A 16,612-nucleotide genomic window follows, 5' to 3' on the forward strand; every position below is an offset into this window, starting at 1 on the left:
AACTTGACCACAAACTGAAAAAGAAAAAGAAAGAAAACTAAAGGAAAGGGAAATGAAGGAAAGTGGGGGTGTGGGGGGGAGAAGGAAAAAGGAGAAACAAAACAGAATTCCAGGTGACTGTATGAGTTTTTCTCTACTGGGCTGGCCTTTTTAATCTGTGGTCCAGTTCTTGCAGTATAGGACCCTTTTGACTTGTCACTTTATTATATACCAGAAAATTATGTATTTTGTTGCCTCTATCTTTAACGTTTTTTCCATGGCGATAGGATGACTCCTTGTTTTCCCTGTGCATTTTCATTTTGTTTTTTCTATTTCTAAGAAAATGGCTCTGATATTTTGACAGGAATGGCATTTAAACACCTGGTTTCTCTGGATAGCATGTACATTATAACAACATGAATTTATCCCATCCACCATCACAATCTGCCTTTTCTTCTCTTAGTGCCACTGCACTCATTGCTTCAGTTTCTACAGTTTTCCAAGAACAGGTGTGTTTGGTTTAATTTTACATAAGCATTAATTCTTTTGAATGAATTATGAAATGAATAGTGCTCTTGTATTTGAGTCTGCAGTTTGTTTTTAAGCACATAGATATGAATTGATTATGACATATGGATATTGTACCTTGAAACTGAAGTTATTTGTCCATTTGTTCCAAAAGATTTTCAGTGTTGTTTTAAGTTTCTTATATGAAATGTACCCTCAGGAAACAGAGGCATCTCTTAATTTTTCCTTTCTGATTTGGTAAACTTTTGGATTCTTATTGTTGAGTAATTCTAGGACTATGACTTCAAGTAGTGTGTTGAAAGAGTCCAAAGCCTGGTCTTGTTCCTGACCTGAGAAGCTAATCTTGCAGCTTGTCAGCCTCTGAGCATGATGTCAGTGTTGGTCTTGTCATATCTGTTCTTTGTTCTGCTGAGATTCATTCCTCCTACACATGGTGTGTGAATGGTTCTTATCATGAAAGGATGGTGAACTTTTGAATTTCTCAAAGTGATTTTTCCAAATCCCTTCAGGGGTTAGCTGTGCCTCATGCTGTGAATGTGGCAAGTGACACTGGATGATTTGTGCAAGTGGAACCATTGTAGCACCACTGAGGTTGAACCCAATGTTTATTGTGGTGTTTAAATTTTCTATGTGCTGGCGAATTTAGCTGATGAGCATTTACTTGAATATTTTTGTGTATGTTCATTAAGAACATTGGCCATTAGAGTATTACCATTTTTTGAATGCATTATGTTCTGGCTTTGTCATCAGGGTGACTTCATCATCTAAAAGGAATTGGTGGTGGTTCCCTTCCCTTGAAAAATATGAAAAATTATAAGTATTTATTCTTTTTCAAAATTTTATTTTGAAGGTAGGAAAATACAACAGAGCAAACAGAACAAAGCAAATTGAGACAATGCACTGAAATTGGTACAGAAATTCACAGCAGGGTCCATGATAACAATAATAGGTACCATAGTATATCTCATTATCTTCAGAATTCATTTCCATTCAATTAGTTATAGTGAAATCCAAACAAACACAGAACATTTTAAAACCAGTTAAAAGATAATATTGAATAGAGCAAAACAATTAATCAGAACACAGCAAAGATTAAAGGCATCATTGGTTTTGAAACACAAGATAGAAAGAAATCCCCCATATTTTCTATATTGCACACAGTCATCTTCCCAAGAGATGCTCAGAATTCTGCCTCTGCTTGCTAACCAAGGGTGGCTAAATGAGATGTATGGCTCTCAGTCCATGCACCAGTAGGCTCACAGGAGATGCTGAATGGTTCTCCTCCTGGCTTGCACCAGGGGTGCTTTCCAGGAAGGCGGGAGAATTGTTTTCTCGTTCAGCTGCCTAAGTCCCAACATGGCCAGATCCAGTATTTATGCTTTACTATACACTTCATACAAATCATCAGGACATTTATCATATTCTGGCATTTGTTGTTGTTATTAAGCAGTTATGGTTGTTAACTCATTGCCCATGTTTGCTAATGCTATGTCAAATGGTGTGTATTCTTCTGAGGATGTGGGTCAGGGACACCATAGGAGATCATGTACTGATTAACGGTCACATCACATTTTACTTAGGGATGTAGCAATTTACTTTTGTATCTTCAAACTTGCCCTACAGTATATATTTTTGTGAGTAATCTGTTAAGTTATTTAGTTTTTTAAAGCACATTGTTGCAGGTGCAGTTACTCCTGGAGGACACTGGGGCAGGTTAGGGCCAGGTCTCTTATTTCAGGCTTTGTACCCTTGCCTGCCTGCAGTGTCTCCACCTCCTGACGTGCTTCCTGTAAACACCTGTCCTGCTCCACAGCTGTGGTGAATCCACATGTGGCAGTTGAGATCTTACCTGGGTAGAAGGCATTCAGTCAAAGTAGGCTCTGAAACATGCTGATCTTCTTGTACAGAGTTGCCCTGAGTGAGCCATGGGGCCTCAGGACTGCAGGGAGGAGCTCTGGCAGCAGGGCCACAACAGCCCTCTCTTATCCAGCATGCTGTGTATGCTGATTGCTGAGAAGCTGACTGATGGATCAGGAGTCCTGGACCTGAGCCTTTCTTACACAGGGTACACTACTAAGTGCCGTGGTGTCCTCCATATTTGCATGGTCCATCTTTCCCTGACTTCAGATCTCCACAGAGATCTGAGCAGCCCCAGGTTTCCCTTCCCGGCTCCAACTCTATGGTGAGTTTTAGTGTGAATTTTATGATCAAGTAATTCAATTTATATACATTTAACCTAGAAATTCCACTTCTATGGCCTCATTATAAAAAATAAGATTGAGAGATGTGCATGATCTCTTCTTATTCAGTTATGAGCGTGGATAGTTAGAAACCGTGAATGTACCACAGCAGAGCTGCTGAGCCAATTCTAAAATTATAGTCACAGAAAATGCTGAAAGAAGGCCTTATCCTAGGCCATGTCCTGGATCCTACCTGAGATGATAGAAGAGCTCAAAGCCTGGCCCTCTCTCCAGCCAGGCACGAAGAGACTCAGGTGAGAATAGCAGGTGAGGACAGAAGAGAGGAGCTCCTGGAGAGCAGAGCACTGATCCTGGGGGGAAGCCTTTTTGTTGTTTTCCCCATTTTTCCATTCCATTGCATTATTTATAGTGTTCTATTCAATATTCCTTTTATTCAAATCAGTTAATATTTAATTGTGGCTAATTTCTTGAATAGGTATGTGAAAATGGGTGATTTAATTTCATTCTATATACTGAAAGTTATGCACAATACAGACACTTCAAACATCACTACAAATATAAAATAAGGAGGCTTGGTATTCAGCAAGCCAACACATTGCTCATGACTAACTTTTAAAAATTCCGATACATAAAGCCATGAGGATCCTGATGTGGTGGGTGTCCCTGCCCTTCCTACCATAAAAGCCACCATGCTGACCTGTGCCTGCTATTGCCATAGGACAGCAAGAGTTTTTCTTCAGTGTCTATTTTTCCAGCAAGGAAGTCCTGAATCTTCCTGCTTTCAGGAAGCACAGGGAGTGTGCAGCTTGCCCAGGAGCCTAGCACTGCCTGCCTTACACCTTTTTCCTCCACCTCATTCCGTGCTGCAGCCCAGCAGGCAAGGGAAGGGAGAGCAGTCAGAATGCAGCAAAAACTCTGATTCTTCAGCCCCAGGGGCTTCAGTTCCTAGGGCCTGGTCTCAGCCTCCACCAGGATTCAGGTGCTGTCCTGAATTCATCTGGCTTAGTGGGCAGGGCACCCACTCTGCACCTCTGGAGATGAAGACCACGAAGACCACTGTCTTCAGTGACCCTTCTACTCTGCAAATTTCGCTCCTATCTTTGAGACTGAGGCAGTGGCATTGGAACAAAACACAATATTGTCATTACATTTCTCTTTGTTGTTATTTTTTTGTTTATTTAACCATATATTTAGCACTGCATTTTGCCAAAAAACATTTCTTTGTCTTTTCACTCCCCAGTTAACAGAAGTTTTTACAGATATCTACTGTAGTTCAAACCCTATGTGCTTGAATGCTGAGAATGCACTCTCAAGCTTGGTAGAATGAGGGAAGAAAGGCAGAAACTGAACTTGGGGCCACTGCTGTGCCTTCCAGCATTTTGTACAGCAAACCCTGGCTCATGCCTGTTTACCTATAACATATGGGCTTCAATACCAAGTGAATCTTTCACTGACAAATGAGTTTCCTACATTTACTTGAAACAATCTCATTTCCCCTCCACTTGCTAAGTACATGGTCTAAGTATTCTTACACCCAAACTTCAAAAATTATTTCCACTAAACGAGAGCCTGCTGCCCATCCTGAAATCATGGTGGGGTTTTATGTAAAGATATAGTCTGATCCACACCCAGGCAATCATGACCTAAGAGGGCAGAGATGGCTTGTGCAGATAGAAACACCTTGAAATTGTCAACCCACAACAGCATCAAGCAGGGAGCAGAACTGCTGAACCCTCACATTTGGGTGATGGAATCATCTGGTATGTTTTGCCTTGGATTTAATGAGGTGGCTCAGTAAATCTAGATTGCTGTAGTACAGTACCAAAGGGAAGTCATGTCCATGTAGCATTTATTTGGAGTTATTCTTTTGCAATTGTGAAACCTGCATGCATGTGGTTTCACACCTCTGCCATTGCAGACTCACCCACAGGCATTATTTCCATGACTTGTAAAGGGTCAGTTTATTTACACAACATGCAGAATGCTGTTCTCAGCCTTGTTTTTCTCACACTTGTGCATTTTCAATCATTTCTTCAAAAGGAAGCTAAACGATTTAGTTTGAGCAAACTTCAATGGTGTTGCCGTGCTCCTGTGTGATGTCCTTGTTGACAGACCTGAAAAGGAAGTGTGGTGGACCTGCTACGAGTTCAGCTCCAGAGGGATACTCTGCTCAGGTCGTCCGTCAGGGGTGCCTCTCTCCTGACTGGCCACTCTGGCATCCAAATGCCCTTGCTCGGTGTTGTCCCTGGTGTTGGGAAGCACTGGTTTGCAGTGTAGACTCCCAGCGCACTGGTTAGCCCGTGAAAAACCTTGCTGTGCTATTAGTTTTTCACCCCTAGACCTGCACCTCTATGGCCCTGGCCAGAGTTCCCTCCAACAATCATGCATGGCATTCTCCAAACTGCTCTCCTGTGCATGCTCCATGTGAAGGCTAGGGAGGGTCCCAGTTCCTTCCTGTTTCAAACAGTACTGTTAGTCAAATTCTTGAAAATAAATCTTGAAAATTTATGTAGCATTCTCTGTTGGAGAAACCTCTCTTCTTACTCCTGTGAGGTCTAAGGATGGCTCTCTATATAGCTATGATGGGAGCTATGGGACAGGACTCTGCTCTGTCCCCCATGTTCTCTCCAGTGCTGTTCAGCTCCTGCCTTAAAATGTGCCATTGGATGGGAACACAGCACATCTCAGTGATTTGTACCTGTGCTTATCTACTTTGGAAGGCTGAATGTTTTCTGCACCTGTTGGCCACAGATGGTGATTTCCTTTTGAATTACAAGACTTTCTCACTTCTCTCACAAAATGAACTGGTGAGACCTCTTTTACTCCTATAATTCAAACCCCGGGAAGGTGAAGCACTTTCATCACCAATTACAACACTAAACATTGAACCAATTACAAATGCTAGGTTTAGCTGCCTCTATGACTTCATGAGGCTTTGGTGGGGACACCCAGATACAAACAATAACACCTTCGAAAGTAAATCCTCTGAAGTTGCCCATGCTTTGGACTAGAAGATAATTCCTTGCTTTAGTCCAGGGTTTATCTTATTTTACTTTATTAATTTATTTTTTAAGACTCTCACTGTGTAGTTCAGGCTGGGCTTCTTCACTATGTAAATTAGACTGACCTACAACTTGCAACAATTCTCCTGCCTCAGCTTCATAAGTGCCAGGATTAAACGTATGTACCATCACACCCAGCTATTGTTTGTTAAGCTGTATTTATTGATTTACTTGAGATTACTCAATTTAATTACCTTTGTTATACTTAAGTATACAAAAATGCTAATAAATATAATAAAATTCCAGCCTAATGTAAACAACTTAGCAACTTAGCAAGGCCCTGTCTGGGAATAAATTATGATAAAAGGACCAAGGCACTAGATTCAATCTTCAGCACAGCAAAATTAAATAAATCTATAAATAAACAGACCTCATATAAAATAATCTATAAATAAACAATACTGCTTAGAAATAAATCTATAAAAAACAAAATTGCTTGTCAGTAAATCTATAAGTAAATAAAGCTTTTGTGATAACTCAGATGAGAAGTGTTTTAAAAGCAATTTTATTTCATTATAATTGACATACAATGAACTAACAGGTTTAATTACAAAATTGGATGAAACTTGACATGGGCCAGGGATATAGCTCAGTGGCAAAGTGCTCCCTGGCAAGCACAGGGTCCTGAATTTGGTTCCTGGTACCAAAAATAAACAAAACTGAAACTAAAAACAAACAAAAAATCCTCTAGAAATCTTGTCATACATGAGCCCCTTGAAAATCATCACCGAAGTGGTGATGTATATGTGACCTTCACATTTTCCTTATGGCTCCTTATAATTGCTTCCTTCCATCCTAAGCAAGGTGTCTCCTTCTTGTCTCTGGGAAACACTTTGTATTTTCTAGAGGTGACAGGTCTGTAATCACAGAGGATGCAGAAGGTTTTTGTTTTTGTTTTGGGAGAAGCTTGTAGGGTTTATTCAATCCTCATAACCACATTAGGTTTCCCAAGTGCTGCTCCTTGTCAGTGGCTGAGCCATCACATCCCTCTGTGTGGATGAACCACAGATCCTCATGTGTCCATCAGCTGAGGCTATTTTCGGTGTTTCCAATTTTTAGCTCAAAAATAAAGTTGCTGTAGTAATTCTTGTGTTTATATAGCTGTAGCACTGATTTGCAAGGGGAAGATACTCAGTGTGCAGTTGAATATTTCAGGTCTGGCTTGTTTAATTCAGAAATTGTTTAACTGTCTTTCCAGAAGTTGTTGAATGCAGAGTAAAGATATCTGGCTCTTCCTGTGAGTATTTTTAAACCCTGTTCTTTTTTAAACTCTTGTTCATTTATTTTTCAGTTGATTTTATAAAATTTACCTAAGGAAAGTTTATTTCTATTACATAAAATTCAGTATTTTTTGAATTTGGAGAGAATTTTAAAGGAGGAAAAAAAGCCAAAATACTATATATGTATATATATATATATATATGCACATACGTAAATCACCTATAATTTTAACAACACAAAACTTCTGCTATGTGATGATTGACTTCATTGTCAATTGATGGGCTTAAGAGCTGTCGAAGGGATTAGTAATGTGTACTTCTGGGCTCATCTATAGGGGTCATGGAGGAATGAAGTTAGGTACTCCATCTGGTCTCTGGCTTCTTGCTCCCTGGTGCTGTCCCTCTACTCTGCTTCCTGGCCACCATGGACTGCTTAGGGCACAATATAAGAATGTAAACATGAGACAGCAAACTGTAAGAATTATACAACAAAAACAGTGGTTCTCTGCTCTGCTCCACACTGACTACCACTGTTCCTGATGTCTTGAACATGTACATTCTCTAACCTTGTGACCTCACGCCAGAAAATCTTTCTTGAGATCCCAAAGCAGGCCAACAAATGTTCACACAGTGATCACGAACAGTCCATGTTACCTTCAGCCAATTCTTCTGCATCTTCAAGGAGAACATGGCCCTTTTGTGTTCTCCACTTGACTCTGCAAAAGGCCATTCTAATCCTACTTTATAAATCCATTATTGTCACACTCACACACACACACACACACACACACACACACACACACACACAAATTAAAGCTGACTCTCTAGTGAACCCTGACACAAACTACTTCTAGCTACCTGTGCAACCACCCATGAAGAGCTTCATGCCTCACTCATATGAATAATCCAAAGCAGAACTGTATCAGTGCTGTGCCCAAGTATGGGTTAGTTAACGGAGGTGTTGGTATGAGGCCCACTGGGTTAAAATTCTGTCCACACGTTTGTCATTGGAAAAAGTATTAAATATTGGTGTCTCAGCTCACACAGCTATGAAAATGAAAATAATTCCTAACCCCTATTCTTGTAAGAATTAACATATGTAAAGCACCTCAGAGAGGCCCTGACCTTACACCTGTGTTACATATGCTTGTTAGTGTGGTATATTAACATGTAAACATATTTTTAAGTTATGAAGACATCAGATAACGGATACCGAAAGCACTCATTTCTCTGTAATAAAAGAAGGGCAACAACGCAAATAACAATGGCATCTGAGCACTTGCTGTATGGTAGGGACCATGGGAAGAGCTCTGCAGGGTTTTCATTGGATCTTCACAACAGTGCCAGAGATGAGTATTGCCATTCATCACAGTTTGTTTTTTTTAATAGAAAAAACCACACAATATTTCAAAGCAAAATAATATGAGAATAAGAATAGCTTAAATTGAGGCTCCCAGAAGAGAAGCAGTGTGCCTAAGGTGTCAGGCCTGGGAAGACTTGAGTCCAGACATCTATAAATTCTAAGCCTCAGACTCAGTCCACTCCTCTGCTTCCTCTCACAGCAGGCCTGGGGCTCAGTCTCCCAGAAGCTCAGCCTGCAGCCACACCCAGCATCAGAGAAACCCTAACCCCCACTGCCACGCCCACCGCCTCATTCTTGCCTCCTGGAGGGCTCTGCACCCCCTAGTTCCCAGCTTCTGGCCCAGCCACTCACATCGCTTGGCCCCACCCCCTGGCTGCGAGCTAAGATTACACTCCAGCTGGCCCAACCTGGGCGGCCCGTGCCCAGGGATGGTCCCTAGCCACTGGCCTCCGCATCCCACTCAGTCCCGCCCCGCCCCCGGCCTCGCTTCACAGGGGATGCACGGAGTGGCCATTTTGCCGCTAGTGACCCCTTCTGGAGACCTGAGCACTCTTCCTTCCTTTCGGCCTAGGCTGTGGCTGGGCTGGGACTGGGGTCTGGGCCAGGTAGGCGGGCGGCAGCCGGTGTTGAGTGGCAGCGCGGCCCGGTGGGCCCAATGTTAGCGGCGCAGATGCCCTTGGTGGGGGGTCCAGGGAGGCAGCGGGCGCGGCACTGGGGCGACCCAGCCTCAGGTCTTCAGGGCCCTCTCTCCTTTCCTTCCTCCTCTCTGTTGGGGTCTGCATGGCCAGGCCTGTCACGTGGCACAGGATCCTTGGCCTCCCCCCCAGGTACTGTTGAGAGCCCAGCCCTGGTGTGGGACCTGTGGGCAGGGCGGCTGGGGGTCTCACATGGCCTCTGCTCTCAGTGAGCCTGGCCCTGCTGAGCCACGGACATTTACCCCAATAGGACGATTTTATTCCACTTGGAGCTCCTCCCTGCAGACTGAGAGAAGACCTAGATGTTATACTAAAATAGCAGTTATTATTCTACCTGCACATGCTTTGTCTCCAGTCCATTCCATTGATAAGGGCTTTCTGCTTGTTTTAATATTGGTGTCTCTTGTGTGTTTAAGCTTTGAGCGGAGTCTGAATGTGGCATGGGGCTCTGTGGGATGAGAAAGTGTGATCAGCAGTTTAAAAATTTAAATCCACACACACAAAAATATTTACCCACATTGTTGAACCTGCTGCAGAATACCCATCTTGTCCCTATTCGGCTGTCTCTAACCATACTCCCCAGTTCTGCTCACATCATTTATGTATTTGCGTAGTGTCCAATATTTATATTATATGCATCGGTAGAGTTTTACTTAGTTATTCTGTTACTGACCATGTACACAAGTCTAGTTCCTCTTAGAAAAACTGCATTGAGCATATATCTTTTTTTCTTGGGATAAATTCCAGACATTGGAAATAGTAAATCAAAGTTCTGTGTTCTTTCCCTGCTACTTGATATGAATTGCTTCGTAGACAAGGAATGTTAACAATAGACACCTTGCAAAATTTAGGTATTTGCCCAATTATCTGGAGAAATTTGGAGTTCAGCAAGGTGTTGAGTCATTTTCTGTAACAGCTGAGAGGCCACATAACCTACTGTTGGATTTTATTTTTAACTGATGTACCATGTTCATCCTTTTGTTTTGTTTGATTCTACTCTGTTTTATTTCATTTGGTTTTAACCTCTTTACAATTAAAAAAAACACACTTTCTTGCAAGGCGTGTTGGTCCATGCCTATAATCCCAGCATACAGGAGGGTTAGATACGAGGATTACAGGGAGTTGAAGTCGAGCCTGAAATACTTGTTGAGTCAAGTTCAGCCTGCAGTACATAGCAATATCTTGTCTCAAAGGAAAATAAAACAAACAAGCAATTTTTCCTCTTTTTGAATTTAATGTAGCACAGGTAGATATTAACAAAGTATGGAAACAATTTTATAAATAGATTAAATTTTTGATAACAAAATAGTGGTTAATACACTGTGTTCAATGATCCCAAGGATTCCTGTATGAGCTATATGCCCATGCATTTTAAAAATTTGTTTTTTTTTTTTTAATTTTTGAGATAGGCTCTAAATAATTTACTCAGCTCTCCAAGTTGGGTTTAAACTTGTGGTCCCCCTTCCTTCCCCTCCCAGACTACTGGGAGTACAGGTATAGGATATCCTCCTTTGGTAATTCACAATAATTATGAATGTTTGTGGGGTAACATGTGCTTTTGATCTATGGCTCCTTTGTAGAAAGAATCAATCTAGTTAATGTGTCTACCACCTTACTAACCTACAAATACTATCACAGTTACTACAACTGCAAATCCCATTGCTTAACAGATTTCAAAGCTATCCTGACCGGAGCCGCGGGAGACAGGAGACCAAACTCGAGCAGGATCAGCTCTCAAACTTTATTACGTACAGCGAACCGGACCTGACAAGGTCCGCCACCCTCAACGTTGGTTCCTCTTCCGCCCGTTGGGGGCAGGAACAACCTCTTATAAGGGGAAGCAGTATCCAATCACAGAGAAGCGTGCCTAACAAGCTGATAGGCTAGCGTCACGGGTAACTGGGCAGATATGACAATTTGGCGGGCTTGTTCAGGCCGGGAAGAACCCGGAAGCAGGAAATGGGCGCCATCATAGGCGGCTTCCCACATCTCCCCCTTTTTTATTTATTAAAATAGGATGGTCTGTGGGTCCCTCCAAGGTGTCTATGACCTTGTTGCTGTTAGACACCTAGGAGTGGGCCCACCTTGTAGGCCGAGGCATGAGAGAATGTAGAGGTCTATACCCTGCTGTGCATCACCCTGTTTTGTGCATATCCTTGCGCCAGGACCATGCTCAAGGTGAGTGGTTCATTTTTTCGCAGGGCCAGGCTTTTGTGAACCGAACCTGGATGCATATAGACATTCATTCCTGCCTTCCCCCCAACCTTTGAGGCGGATGGCACTGCAGTACCCTTGGTCTCGCATCTCAATGCCAATAATTTGACTCCAGAAGGGACCCCTGGCCTTATAGGCCATGTATATCTGAGTGGAGCCTGTCTTAGGTTGACCAGGAGGGCTTTTCCCGTCTTACCCGTCATTGGCTTGCCCACTCAGCTCTTATAGCTGATGTTCTGCAATGTGAAGGAGATATGCGGCGGCCTGCTGGCCTGATGGGCCACCTGCTGCCATTTGCATGGCTGCCATAGCTGTGATCTTAACCTGCTGCTGAGTTTGTATGAGGCGATCTAACAAGCATTTAATAACCACAAGCCCTACTAGGATAGCCATGGCAATTAGCATAATCAAGGACTGTTTGATTGATGGTGTAAACCCTGGGTGAGGCGGGCGAGGCCGCCGAAAAAGGTGCCAATGTGGGCGGGTGGTGCCAAGGACCCCAAAGATATTGTGGTGGTTCTGTGGAATCTGAGCATATCACAGGGGTGATTAATAGGAACCCACAGCATAGAAAAAACTCCAAACCAGACATTTTAGTTTGTAGATGGTCTCGGGCGCTGAGCGTCGGTCCCAGAAGGGTCGAGTTGACTTGTGTCCGCGGGCTTATCTTCCTGTGCTTTATCAGGAACTGGTGGGGAGTTTACTGCTCGCGTCAATCTTTCCGGGACCCACAGCGGTTCGCAGCCTGGTTCCTGTGGGAAGACACAAACCGCACCTCGGGTCCAACTAACCACTGGATCCGGGCCCATCCATTGTCCTGTAAGGACATCTTTCCATCTCACCAGCCCTTTGTCGGCCGGGGACGGGTTATTGTGCTCCATGGCAGGGGAATGATTATTATGATTAAGGTTTAAAAAATTTATGGTAAAGAGTGCCAATAATATTCTTCCTTTGGGCGTTAGGCCATGGCCTATCCCCTCTTTTTGCTTTTGTAAGACACCCTTGAGTGTCCGATGTGCCCGTTCAATGATGCCTTGTCCTTGAGGGTTATATGGAATGCCATGCTTAAGGACAACATCCATTTGTTGACAGAATGTTACAAAAGTTTTGCTGGTGTAAGCAAGACCATTGTCTGTTTTTAATATATTGGGCTTTCCCCAAGCAGCCCAGGCTGCAACACAATGATTAATAGCATGGGTGGCCCTTTCTCCAGGTTCTGCCTAAATATTGTCCGGGGGAGAGGCAGGCGCGTGCCAGCTGGGTCCAATCTGCAGGAGTTAAAAGCAGACCTGCCAATGCCTCTAAAAGCGCCATGGTAAATGGCGCATTGGGCCCATAAGCTGAAACTGCGTCCTTGATAGCTTTAAGTTGTTTAATTTCTAAGGGCTCATAATATCCTCCTCCTCCCCTGCCTCCTACTTGTACCGGGAATGCATGGAGACCGGAACACTCAAAGGGAAGCCGCGACCATACCCTCTGGTGGAAGGAACGTGAACTTGCCAAAGGGCGGAAGGGCTTAAGCTCCTCCCGTAAGGCGGAGTAGCTCGAGCAGGGTGGTGTTTGGTTCCCCTTTTTATCTTCCCGAGCCCTGAATTCCTCTTTAAGCTGTGCAGGAGGGTCCTGTTTAGCGAAGACAACCTCCTCTTCTGAACCTTCCGAATCAGAATCAGAATTAGAGCCCTGAGGGTCCTCCGGAGACCCACAATCGGCAGTGGCTCCGGGCTCCTCTGAGCATTCCGATCGAGCTCTATCAAAAGCCTGTCGGGCTGTATTAGCGAAGCGAAAGCAAAACAGATGCAAAGGGAAAAGAAAAGAAAAAAAAACCCAGCGTCCACTCGTGTGGCGCTCAAAATCTGTTAGGTGCGTCCACCCAACCCAGGTGACCCAGTACTCACCTGTCCCGGGAACCGCTGTATCTCACGTAGCTGATCAGGGTGAAGAGAAGAGGTGCTCGCGGCCTTCCGTTGTTATTGGGCCAGGTCCTCCGTCGTACCGCAGGCGACAGCAATCGCACCTCCCGGCCGAAGAGGCACATCACTGAGTCTTTTACCTTTTTCCCCGTACGGGGGCCACCAGATGACCGGAGCCGCGGGAGACAGGAGACCAAACTCGAGCAGGATCAGCTCTCAAACTTTATTACGTACAGCGAACCGGACCTGACAAGGTCCGCCACCCTCAACGTTGGTTCCTCTTCCGCCCGTTGGGGGCAGGAACAACCTCTTATAAGGGGAAGCAGTATCCAATCACAGAGAAGCGTGCCTAACAAGCTGATAGGCTAGCGTCACGGGTAACTGGGCAGATATGACAATTTGGCGGGCTTGTTCAGGCCGGGAAGAACCCGGAAGCAGGAAATGGGCGCCATCATAGGCGGCTTCCCACACTATCCTTATTAACTGTGGTCACCATGCAGTTTAGAAACCTTTGAAAATTTCTTCTCCATTGTTAATGAGACTTTGTATTCTTGGATGAAAATCCTCCTTTCCCCATCCTTCATGGAACTGATCATTTTTTAAAATCAAAGTGCCCAAAAATGAAGTGGAGGCTCAAGCTGCTTGGGGCACACTGCTCTCCAGAAAGACCAGGTGATGGTGTTCTGCAGCCCTTCAGCTTGCTCCCAATTTTTTTTCCTTAACTCACTTCTGGGAGTTGAATGCAGGCCTGTGCACTGAACTACCATAAATTCTGTTTTTAAATTTCTTTTTTATTTTGAATCAGACATTACATAAGTAAGTACACTGCTGAGACACCATTCTTGGGCATAGATACTTACATGTCTGTGGGTGGACACACATTGATGTCAGAGACATTTCATTTTCAAAACCAAGATCCTCTATGCACACATTCTTCTCTCATCAGTGTATTACTTCATGATCAGATTCCTTTTCCTCTTTCCATGTGGGCCCAGAGAGACTGAGCTCAGCATCCACACAGCTATCCCTGGTTCTCGTAACCCACTCTGATGCCTTGAACTCTCTATGTGGAGAGTAGCAAGGCTCCCAGTTTCCTCCTGCTTCAAACTGTGTTGGGAACCACAGTCTTGAACTGAAAGTTCGAAAAGTTATGCAGATCTCTGTGTGGGATAAATCTCTATTCTGAGCACTGCAAGCTCCGAGGACATCTGTGTAGAGCTGTGATGGGAGCTACTGGACAGGGCTCTTCTCTGCACACCATGTTCTCCCAGTGCTGTTCAGCACTTGCCTTAAAATGTGCCATCAGATGGGGACACAGCACATGTCAGAGATGTGTGCCTCCATGAATCAGCTTTGGGAAGCTCAGTGTTTTCTACATTTGTTTACATGTGGTGGTTCTCTTTTGAATTATAAGAAGAATTCATCTCTCACAGATGGACTCATGACACCTCTTTGTCACCTCTAATACAAATTATCTGTCTGCTGCTTGTAAGCAAAGATTTCTTATTTTGGATTCTACATTATTCTTGTTTCTGTTTTTCAAGTGTAAGGAATCAGATATTTCTCTCTCCCTTGTATCACGGAAATCATGCAAAAGCTTTTCCAACATGGACAGATGAGTAAATACACAATAGTCTTTACATCTTACCTGTAAACTTTGCTCTACCTGGGATTTTGTCTTCTGTGAAAGAGCAATAGCAGCCAGTCTCCTCTAGGGATATTTGGCCAAACATAATCTGATGCATGAATATTAAAGACCCACGGTACTAAATTAGAGGGTGAAAAAGTCAGAGTGGGTGGGAAGTAGCAAGAGAGTACAAGGATATGGAAGGGTCCCAATCTAAGCAGAGAGTTGGAACTCAATGGATGTGGAAATTGTACAAATTAGTGATGTGATGACATGCTACTGAATTGAATATGTGGAAATGCATGATATCTTAACTTTTAATTTAAATTACCTTAGAATTTGATTTTGAGAATAATTATAGACATAGGAATAAAAATCAAAACTGAAAGAAATACAAGGGGAGGGGTTTCAAGGGAATGGGAAGGGAAAAGCAGGTGCTTTGCAGGACTTGGCCCTAAGTAGAGTTCAAAACACCTGGCATGGTGTGAGTAAAAGTGCCAGTTATGGAAATCCTTAAGACAGGGTGCCTGACCCTAGTTTTCACTTTGATCCCAGAGCTGGTGAGGTCACTGGAGGTGGGGATGACCAAAGCTCTGCAGTTGGGACTTGAGGTTAGTCAGGTACCAGCCCTGCATCAGCAGAAGGAGAACAATCACCCACTGTCCTTGCTCCTAGCAGGCCCCAGAACTTCCCAGTGCCTGTCACAGACAACTCTGTGCACAAATCCACCCTAGCAAAGTTTCTCATTCAGCTTCGACCAACTCATTTCTCATGCCTCAGGGTTGCAGGAGGTCCCAAGACTGACAGTCTTTCTCCTTGTCAAGTGCTCCATGCACTCCCGAGGCCCACAGGCCAAAGCCAAAATCTTCTGATGGCAGTGATCAGTTTCAGTGAGCTCAGGTTGGTCCAATTCAGCTGGGACATCTTGTAGAATTCAACACCAGCCTTCTGCTCCAGTTGCAGAGAGCCCAGCCCAGCCTTCTCTCTGCCTTGAATGGGACGGTGCTGGTCCAAGAAGCCTTCCCCTGCTGATAGCAGTCCCTAAAAGTGCTGTGACCACCTGTCCTCCATTCTTTAGGAAAGCATGAAATCCATCTTCCTTTCCCACCCTCGTGATGGTGTCTCTGTGAGAAAGAGAATGGTGTCTGCAGTGTTACTCTACTTGTGCTTACTCTACAGGGTTGGTGCACTGTAAATATCTGTGAAGTGAGTGGTCAGAGGGAGTGTGTTCTGCCTGCAATTCCTTCCTCTTCAGTTCATATAGTGATGCATCATTCCATTCTGTGTGCCTTCTGGGAACACGCCTTCCTCTATTATGTGTTCACATATACAGAGGCCAGGAAGTTAGGCACATTCACAGTAATGAGTGTAGTAACTGATCTGTTCTTTAGAGGGACTTGTGTCCTGGATAACATGGAATCACAAGAGAACACTGGCTACATTTGCTCTGGTCATTGCATCATGGTCACAGCCTAGTAAATTGGTGGTTAAAGGCACTTACCATCTCCTTTTATGATGTCCGTGTGAACTTGTATCCTATGGTATCGCCCCAGAGATTCCTGCTGTGGATACCTTGGAAGCCCTTGGAACGACTCTCCAGTGTCCTTCAAAATGAAGAGAACAGCTTCACCCAAGTGACAGATCCATGGTAGCAGGCAAGGCTTCCCTAAGGCTAAGAAAAACTAGCAGTGCTGTCAGGGTCACAGCTCTGAGGAGAAAGCTCTGGGTTTAGGACCAAATCCTCCTCCTGACTTCGTATGTAAACCTAGACAAGACACCATGCCTCAGGTCTTTCACAGAGTCCCCCATGCAC

This window comes from Cavia porcellus, unplaced genomic scaffold (assembly GCF_034190915.1).
Source record: "Cavia porcellus strain 051 isolate PalLab524CR breed Dunkin Hartley unplaced genomic scaffold, mCavPor4.1 scaffold_32, whole genome shotgun sequence".
Lineage (NCBI taxonomy): Eukaryota > Metazoa > Chordata > Mammalia > Rodentia > Caviidae > Cavia > Cavia porcellus.